Here is a 10,000-nt window from a genome sequence, read left to right as displayed (position 1 = left end):
CTCTCCATCTCTTACTGCGAATGTATTAAATTCTTTACTGATATCCCTGTTCATTTCTTTCACTTTCGTCATTGAACACGTTAAACAACATATTTTACGGCAGAGTCTGCAAATAGATTAAGGGACAGAAGAAAAGAGAAACGACTTGTTGCAGAAAGCGATATTCAAAGGAGCATGAAAGAAAAATGAACAGTAAATGGAGAACAGAGGGTAGTAGCTCAGTCTGCCGGAGAGCAGAGGGTTCAGGATGCAGTAGGTTTCAAGCCGAAAATGTCGCCGCTATGGTGTAAAGAGGGGTGGTTCATTCTGTACCCACAAGTCTCCGGTGCGATGTGAGAGTGGGGAGCGTGTTCATTTTGTAGAAATCAGTCCCTGGTACAGACTGAGAGTGTGGGCTTTTGTAGGTGTTACTCTCGGGTTCAGTGTGAGAGTGTGGGTTTCATTCTGTATCTGTCAGTCTCTGCTACAGTGTGAGAGTGTGGGTTTCATTCTGTATCTGTCAGTCTCTGTTACAGTGTGAGAGTGTGGGTTTCATTCTGTATCTGTCAGTCTCTGTTACAGTGTGAGAGTGTGGGTTTCATTCTTTATCTGTCAGTCTCTGCTACAGTGTGAGAGTGTGGGTTTCATTCTGTATCTGTCAGTCTCTCTTACAGTGTGAGAGTGTGGGTTTCATTCTGTATCTGTCAGTCTGTGCTACAGTGTGAGAGTGTGGGTTTCATTCTGTATCTGTCAGTCTCTGTTACAGTGTGAGAGTTTGGGTTTCATTCTCTATCTGTCAGTCTCTGTTACAGTGTGAGAGTGTGGGTTTCATTCTGTATCTGTCAGTCTCTGTTACAGTGTGAGAGTGTGGGTTTCATTCTGTATCTGTCAGTCTCTGTTACCGTGTGAGAGTGTGGGTTTTAGTCTGTATCTGTCAGTCTCTGTTACAGTGTGAGAGTGTGGGTGTCATTCTGTATCTGTCAGTCTCTGTTCGAGTATTTCGTGTGTCGTCTCAGTCCTGCACCTGTGTGACACTGATTCAGTGTGAGCCGGTCTATTTATCCTCCTTCTTTCTCGCTGCTTCTCAAATTCAGAAAATACTCTTAAAATAGATATTTTATTCCCAGAGCTATTTTTAGAACACGAGTCTCCTGCATTTGGTTTATGTTAAAATTGTGAGAGAGGCAGTACACTGATGAATGATCACGGCTGTATGGAGCTGGACATCCTGTGTAATAGAGTCATACGGCGAACAGACCGTTTGTCCCGGCATTATTCTGCTTGCGATTCTTGCTAAAACGCATAGAACCAATTGAACAGCAGCCCATCCGTAAAATTTCTGTGGTTTGACAAAACAATCTCTGAAATGTTGAATGAAAATAAGGAAAATAAATATTTTAATTAATTTAATCAAACAAGTGCATAACTAAATTAATAAACTGATCGAAATAAAACCCATAGAGGCATCGAGTTTTTTTGTTTGAGCAGCATTTATGAGGGGTGATTCATAAGTTCGTGGCTAAGGTAGAATGAGTCAACTTTAGAAAACCAAACACGTTTATTTTTCAACATAGTCCCCTCCTACATTTACACACTTAGTCCAGCGGTCGTGAAGCGAACGGATTCCTTCTTTGTAGAAGACGCCGTCCTAGACCTCCAGAAGTGGTCCACAGCAGGGGTGATTGATAAGTTCGAAGGAGATGAATTATACAGTTCACGTTACATGCACCTGAATTTCAGCTCTTTGAGTGATTATGCAGAAAGTTTGACTTTAATAACTCATCATAACTCATTGAAAAATAAATGCACCAGGTTTCCAAAGTTGACACCTTCTACCTCAGGCCACGAACTTATCAATCAACCCCGCTATCGACATTTCTCTCACAGTTCTAAATTGCTCCTTCGCCGTACATTCGCAACTCTTATGTTTGCCGATTCTGTCACATATTCCTCAATGTGCACCAGACCATGAATTATCCAGAGTTATTTCCCACTCATAAATAATATAATATTCATTTCGATTTTCTTATGCCAGCCTCAGACTGCTCTGTAATAAGCCATGCATTTTTCATTGATAAAGTTGTGACAGACTTGTTCCGTGCAGCACTGAAAGTGTTTGTGAGTGGGAATGCGAGTGGGAATCATCCAAAGCTGCTCACTGCAGCACGCGGTTGATGGAAGAATCCTGAGAATTTGGCGTCACTGATTACGTCACTGCACAGCCGGGAATGCTCCCCCCGTCAGGGACATGGTGCGCGGAAGAGTTGCTCCAGTGTTGCAGGATACAGTGTCCTATGTTACACCCATCAGTGCAGAAGAACGAGATGAATGGGGGTGAATCGACAGAAGATGATGAACAGACTGATATCACAATGTGAACACATCACCTGGACATGTTGGGATCATGGAACAGTTGAGAACAGGAACAAGCCCTGTGACTCACTACTCCTGCGCTGAACACGATACCGAATGAGACTAAACTCTGTTGACTGTACATGATCCATCTCCATTCATTCACTGCGTGTTCATGTGCTACGCCAACAACGTCGTAAACAACAATGTATTACCGACTGCCACACTTGACAGATTTTCCAGGCACCCACCATTATCTGTGAAACAAACAAACGTGCCCCGCGCATCTCCTCTAAGCTACTCTCCTCTCGCGTTAAATGCAGACCATTGCCCACTTGATATTTCCACCTTGGTGTGGAAGAACTTAAGACTATTTGGATATGCAGAGGTTAACCTAATCGCTTACGAATGCTCTTAAAATTTAGCTGAGCTCTGAGTTGCAAGTCTTAGAATCCAGTCCTTGCTAAGGTCTAAACAAGAATGCTATGGCACCATATTGACGTCATGCTCTTGTTTGTTGAAAATTAGTCCGAAGTTCAAAGTCACGTTGTTTGTTACAATCTAGTACTAAGTTCACAGTCAAGCAATGTTATTCGTAAGTGTTGTTAGTCACCTACGCTGTGTCTATATAATGAATCGGGTCTGCAAGATAAGCAGAGCCCCTGAGCACCGCTTTTAGGTGGAAGAAGTCTGTCCATGATATCGTGCAATAAAGTCCTTCAGTCTGAAAAAATTCTCTGAGTCGGCCGGATTTAATCTGTCTGCTGCTTCTCAGATTTATCCGCAGCACTTGGCCACAACAATTCACCTTCCAGGCCTCTCATAACTCTATCAGGTTCTGCCAAATCTCCCCCCAGCCGCAGTGCACAGGAACGTGAGGTCGACGGACCATCCAACAGTCCTCTCGTTGACGGACCGGAAGTGGAAGGAGTGAGCAGTTTCAATTTCATTGGTGTTAACCTCTTTGAGGATCCATCCCGGCCCAATATATTGATGCAATCTCAAAGAGAGCACGACTGCGGCGATAGTACATTCAGAGTTTGAGAGGAATCGGTTTGTCATGGAGGACTCTCGCACATTTCGACAGACAAGCACCCAAGACACCTTCAAAAGGCGATGCCTCAAAAAGCTGTATCCATCAGTAAAGAGTTCTCCCCACTCCCCCAAACACACGCCCCCCCCCCCCCCGCACAGAAGATACAGGGGCCCGACCACACACACTCAACGTTTCAGGAGCAGCTTCTTCCCATCCTGTATCAGATTTTTGATTAAATCTTCCTCTGTATTTTTCTATTTCATTGTGCACTATTTATTTAATTTATCTCTGTACATACTGTAGTTATTGTAATTTATAGCTGCGTTATTCTGTAATACAATGCGCGGTTACCGCATGACGACAAAAGCACGTGACACGCATACGGGTCCTGTCTGACTGCAGCTGTGACAGACGGAATGACCTGACTAACGGGACCTTTGATGACGACGTCACTTTCTTGAGAAGGCGCCTCCTGTAGATACTGCTCACTCCGAGAAGCGATGTGATTTTGATGCGTTGGACAGCCTCACTACTTCGTTAAGAGAGTGGGGAGTGAGGGACATCGGACACCTCGAAGCCCAGAGGCAGAAGCAGGAAGATGTTGGAGCAGGGCTGGGCATAGCTGGACTGTGGCTCCCAATTCTGTTCCCGTCAATTTAGGATGGATGTGGACGTCTCCGCCATGTAGCCGAGAATATTCCTGGCAATATTTCCACCGGTAAGGGACCTCAGACGCAGGTTAGACCGGAAAAGCTGTTTTCACTCGTCCTGGAGCAGAGAAGCCGAAAAGGTGTACAAAGGCTTTGGTAAATCTAGTCAAGAAGAAAGGAAGAGCTTACGAAAGGTTCAAAAATCTAAGTAATGATAGAGAGCTGGAAGATTATAACGTTAGCAGGAAGGAGCTCAAGAAAGAAATTAGGAGAGCCGGAAGGGGCCATGAGAAGGACTTGATGGACAGGATTAAGGAAAACCCCAAGGCATTCTACAAGTATGTGAAGAGTAAGAGGATAAGAAATGAGAGAATAGAACCAATCAAGTGTGACAGTGGAAAAAAGAGTATAGAACCGGGGGAGATAGCGGAGGTACTTAATGAGTACGTTGCTTCAGTATTCACTACGGAGAAAGGATCTGGACGATTGTAGGGATAAGCAACAGCGGACTGAAAAGCTTGAACATGTAAATATTAAGGAAAAAGATGTGCTGGAGCATTTGGAAAGCATCAAGTTGGATAAGTCAGCTGGACTTGTTCAAAGCCTACAGCAGCAACTTTCCCGAAATCAGCCAACGCTACATCGACGATGCATAGTTGCTGCTCTCCGCACTCGTGCTGAGCTCGTCCATTTATTCAACTTTGCCTCCGACATCACCCTGCCCTCAAATTTACCTGCTCCATTTCCGACTCCTCTCTTCCCTTTCTCCATCTCTGCCTCCATCTCCGGAGACAGTCTATCCACTGGTATATTTTATAAACCTACTGCCTCACCGCAGTCCGGACGGTCCCTCTTTCCACCCTGTCATTGGTAAATAAAGCCACCCCTTCTTTCAGCTCCTCCGACCCCTCTGTATCTGCTCTCAGGCTGAGGCTTTTCATTCCAGAGCAACTGAGATGTCCTCCTTCTTCAAAGAAAGGGGCTTCCTCTCCCCCTACATGAATGCTGCCTTACCCGCATCTCTTCCATTTCACACACATCTGCCCTTACACCATCCTCCCGCCGCCCCATCACGGAGAGTGTTCCTCTTGTCCTCACTTACCGCACCACAATGCACATTCTGCACATAATTACAGATAACTTCCACCACCTCCAACGGGATCCCACCACCGAGCACATACTTCCATCCTCATACAACTCCCGACCATTTCTGCTTTCTGCAGGGATGACTCCCTGTGTGACTCCCTTGTCCCTCCCCACTGATCTTACTCCTGGCAGTTATCATTACAACTGGAACAAGCGCAACATCTGCCCTTACACCCCCTCCCTCAGGGCCCAAACAGTCCTTCCAGGTGTGGCGACACTTCACCTGCGAGTCTGTTGGGGTCATCTACAGTATCCGGTCGTTGAGAGCTCCTATATATCAGTGAGACCCAACGTAGATCGGAAGAGCCCTCCTCCTCGTCGAGCACCTGCCACGAAAAGTGGTGGCCTCCCATTTCGATTCTACTTCCCGTTCCCATTCTGATATGCCCGTCCGCGGCTCCTCTACTGCCAAGGCGGCGGCACACAGGTTCGAGTACTGACTCCTTGTATTCCGTCAGGGTAGCCTCCAATATCATGGCATGAACATCGATTTCTCTAATGGCTGGTCATTGCCCACACTCACCCCCACAACCTCTTCACCATTCCGCATTCATGTCTCCCTTTCACAACTTCTTACCTGATTATCCCCACAACTTATATATAAATAACAATACCTCATTTCCTGAATTAATGGAAAGGCTGAACTGCTGGGAACAACAACGTTTTCAGGAAGTTCAATTTATTCATGCGCTTGTAGAGCAGGTGTGGATTTATTTTCGGAATGTCAAAATTATTTGACCCTTTCGACCGAGCGCTGGAGACTTCTAAAATGTTTCAAAACAAAAGTAGCGGGGAGATCAAAAGAACTTTCACCTGCTCTCTGAATCGGGTCTGGGTCACTCCGTAGATAAATGTATTCGTGCAGCTGCTGAAATTCTGAATACCAGAACCCCAAAACTGTGTCTGAAAAAGCCGAATAGACATTTCCAGGTCTGTGTAGAGGCATCGCATGAGAATGAAGACCAGAGTGGTTGTCGCCCAACAGAGAAGGAAACTCACCGACAGGCTGAAGAGCAGAATGATGGATTGTCTCCGACTCTCCATCTCCGGATCTCGCTGTTTCCCGCGATTTCCCCGTCCCGTCAGCCCCCTACGGACTCTGCTCGCAGCCAGTATCTGTCTGACGGTCAGAGCATTGAGGGTCAAAATGGGGAAGAAAAGAAGTAGCGGATTCAACAGACGGTCCACCCAATAAAACCCCTCAAACGATGGCGAGAAAGGCACTACGGGTCTACTGAAACAAATCCAATTACCCCTCACCAACAACGCTATTCTTTCCATATACATTAAATAAAATGGTATGTTTTTAAGAAAGAAACCGAGAGATAGTGCGCCCATCACCATACCCGCAATTCTGGGGGTGCAGTATTTTGCTTTAAAAGTAGGTGAGCAAATGACCACAAAGCGATCGAAAGTGAAAGCGACAGTAAACCACACGGAACAGTCAACGGCCACGTAACACAGGACGTAGTGGACAAGGTAGAACGGAGCGTTGTCAAGGACTCCGTAATGAAATCTGTATGCTCGACTCATCTGGTAGAACAGGACTTCGATAATCACCACCATTAGATCCGCCGCAGCCATCGCCACCAGGTACCGCGTGACGCATCTGGAGAGATCGCAGTTTCCTCGGCAGAGAATGATGATCGCCACAAGGTTAACTGCAGTGAGACAAAAACGACCAAAAATAAGAATTTTTAAAAAAATCCAACACATTTTGCGTGGAGATACAGCCATGATCTATTCGCTTGAAGTAAAATCCGTTGTTCATCTCTGCTGGACATTATCAGTGGAAGTAAAGAATACCTGTGTTTTTGCGGTTTGTTTGAAAGCCTGACCGCAGCACAAAGCGCTTTACAGGAGCACCTGCTGCTTTGTCTCCTCACGTTCACCGATGCAGCAGCGATGAGCAGAGTCCAAGAATGATAGGTCACAGAAACGCTCCCTTCGGCCCATATCTCCATGCCGACCGGCACGGCCATCTGAGCTGATCGCGTTCTTTCGCTTTCGGATCACATCTCTCTAAGGCTTTCCCATTTCTCAAACTGTCCAGGTGTATTTTAAATATTGTTAATGACTCTCTATCGCCCATTTCCTTTGTCAGGCTGTTCAATACACAGAGCAACTTCTGTGGTAGAAAAAGTCGCTCGGAATCCAGCTACATTTCTGCCCTCTGATCTTAAATCTACCCCCCTTTGTTCACGATTACCCAACCACACGGAGATGAATGACTGTATCTATACATTATCATAGCTTTATGCATCTTTATTAAGCCATCCGCGAATTGCCTGCCTCAAAGAATAAAATGCCTTCTGCCGAACCTCTCCCTGTAACTCAAGCCTTGGAGTTCAGGCAGCATCTTTACATTCCGTTCAGCGTACATCTGCCTTTCCTATAGCAGGGCGACCAAAAGTGTTCACAGAACTACAAGCGCGGTATCTCCAAGGAGAGGGGTAGTGTAATTGAAGTGCGCATCTACGCTTCTTTCTAGAGGCTTTAGTTATTATTCGATTGCAAGGTCAGATTCTGAAACCAAGATCTCGCACCCCAGCAACCTTCCCTCTGTTTTATTTTACTGATTCAGGGACAAACCATTTCTCTGAACAAAACATTGTTACCCGGTCTTAAATGTGCACGGCACTTGTAATGTTTTTTTTTAATATGTAATATCCATGTCAAACAATGATAAAACACAACACAACACAGGTAAAGGCTGTCAGGCAGTCACCTCTGACAGGGAGTATGCCAAAGTGAAATGTTCTGACTGAACGGCGTTGGTGGTTTCTGACTTTATTGTGACCATTTCTGACAGTGTTGCAACCTGAAATAATGACAACGCAAATAGGTTGAAGCTCTAAAATGTTTCAATGTAAATGTGGTACGTTTAGTATTTTGCACATTTATAGATTATATTCAGTAATACAGTTAACTTCAAGGTATTTCATAATTATATTAACAATGATTTCAAAAAAATATTTACAGAGTGACCCATTTCAGTTCTGGCACAGCTGCGTACACGCGCATCTGCGAGGGAACAGTGCTCACACCGAGGAACATAGATCAGAATTTGAGACTGGAAAAACTTGGGAATTGTCAAAGAATAGAAAATGGATCGTCCTTTAATTGAACAGTGCTGGGAGGGGAAAATAGAAGGGGAAAATGAGTTTACCTTTCAGAAAGAGGGAAGAGAAATTCTTGGTAAAAATTGGTAAGTTTCCAGTTGGGCGCACAGCCGCTGGAAGATGCGTGCGGGAGTGTTTGAGGAGCGACAGGAGTCTCTGGATCACAGCCGTGGCGGCGCATCGTTTATGGTGAAATGGAATCCTACCGCACGGCCGCGCCGTTGGAATTCCTGTCTTTAGACGAGTCTCTTTCACCCTTCCCTAACAAGCCGGCCTCGGTGACGAAGCACACGACACTACTGAGTTGCTGTAAAGCCTCATTTGTTTCACAAATGTCCTTTAGTGATGGAGAATATTCGCCTTTATGTGGATTTTATGTGACTGTAGACCCAAAAATGCTGCGGATTGTTACGTTAATCATCCGATCGGGAAAATTAGAGAGACGGTAATAATATCAGAATTGCCTGTGATGCTCACTTCCCGTGAATCTGAACCAGAAAATGGAACAGAATTTCACAAGTTGAAATCAAAGATATTTCCTGCCAGTTTAAACTTTAATCTACTGCTCACGTGACAGGGATGGAAGGAATGAGGTCCGCTAATGACGGGAGGTTTTGCTGGACATGGGTTGTTTGTGCTGTGTCTGTACAATTCGAGGTCTCACGCCACAAATGAGAAGACTACAGGCAGTTCCAGTGACAATTCTGCATGAACCAGGTTAAAATATTAACAGGGCGCAGGAGATTGAGAGGAACGAGACGGCATTTTAGGGATTTTTAATAAACACCGATTAAAATCACATCAGCAGTAGCTGAGAGCGGCGGGAAGTCTCTGCTTCCGTATAAGTAATCGAAAGGCACTTACCCGGGATGCCGGCAATTGTAATCACTGTGTAACAAATAGCCCTCTCTTCAAGCATTGTTAATCCAAGGCTGTTAGTATTTGCAATTGTTTTCGGAATAGTCCCAATTTCTAAATATTCATAAAAGTTGTAAATAGCCACTAAGTAAACTCAAACAGTTATAACAAAGCCCAAAGAGCAAATTTCTTTTACGCCTGCAAAGTAAAACCCTTCACCGATCACGCGTTGTTGAGAGTCCACCGCGTCTGGATGTTTCCGTCCTCAATGTTGCTGAAGCACAGAATGACATTCTTTCTTAGAATAATCGGTTACTAATGATGAAAACAACTTGTACATTACTACTATTTACTACTAATAATTACTACTAATTAGCAATTATTTCTCTGTTTTAGCGAACCATAATGCCAATGGGGAAATAACACGCCTTATTTCATTGAACTGAAAACAACACCAATCTTGTAGCCTCAAGGGACGGCTAACGCTGGGACTACATCACCTTTGCCCAGTAACTCGTTTTATTGCACATGTTAAATACAGCAAAATAATACAGAAAGACATGGCAAAAGTAAAGTCAAACAAAATGAGGTAACAGCAAATTTCACTTTTGCCCAGTAACAAGCCTGATTGCATTTCGTTGTAGCTGTCGTCCCTTTCATCGGTGAAGACACAGCGGATGTAGGAACTGTTTCCAGCGTCACCCCTCTGTGGGAGTGGGGAAGATGTTGTGCAGTGGTGCATTGGGGCCACCCGGTGGTCCGTGTGTCCGTGTGTGTTGCTATTGTAGTGGCTGTGAAGCTGGTAATGTGGCTGTGAAAAGTACTCGGGATGAGCCATCATATTACTCATCACTGCA

This window comes from Hemitrygon akajei, unplaced genomic scaffold (genome assembly GCF_048418815.1).
Source record: "Hemitrygon akajei unplaced genomic scaffold, sHemAka1.3 Scf000120, whole genome shotgun sequence".
NCBI classification, from domain to species: domain Eukaryota; kingdom Metazoa; phylum Chordata; class Chondrichthyes; order Myliobatiformes; family Dasyatidae; genus Hemitrygon; species Hemitrygon akajei.
Note: the sequence above shows the minus strand (reverse complement) of the source record.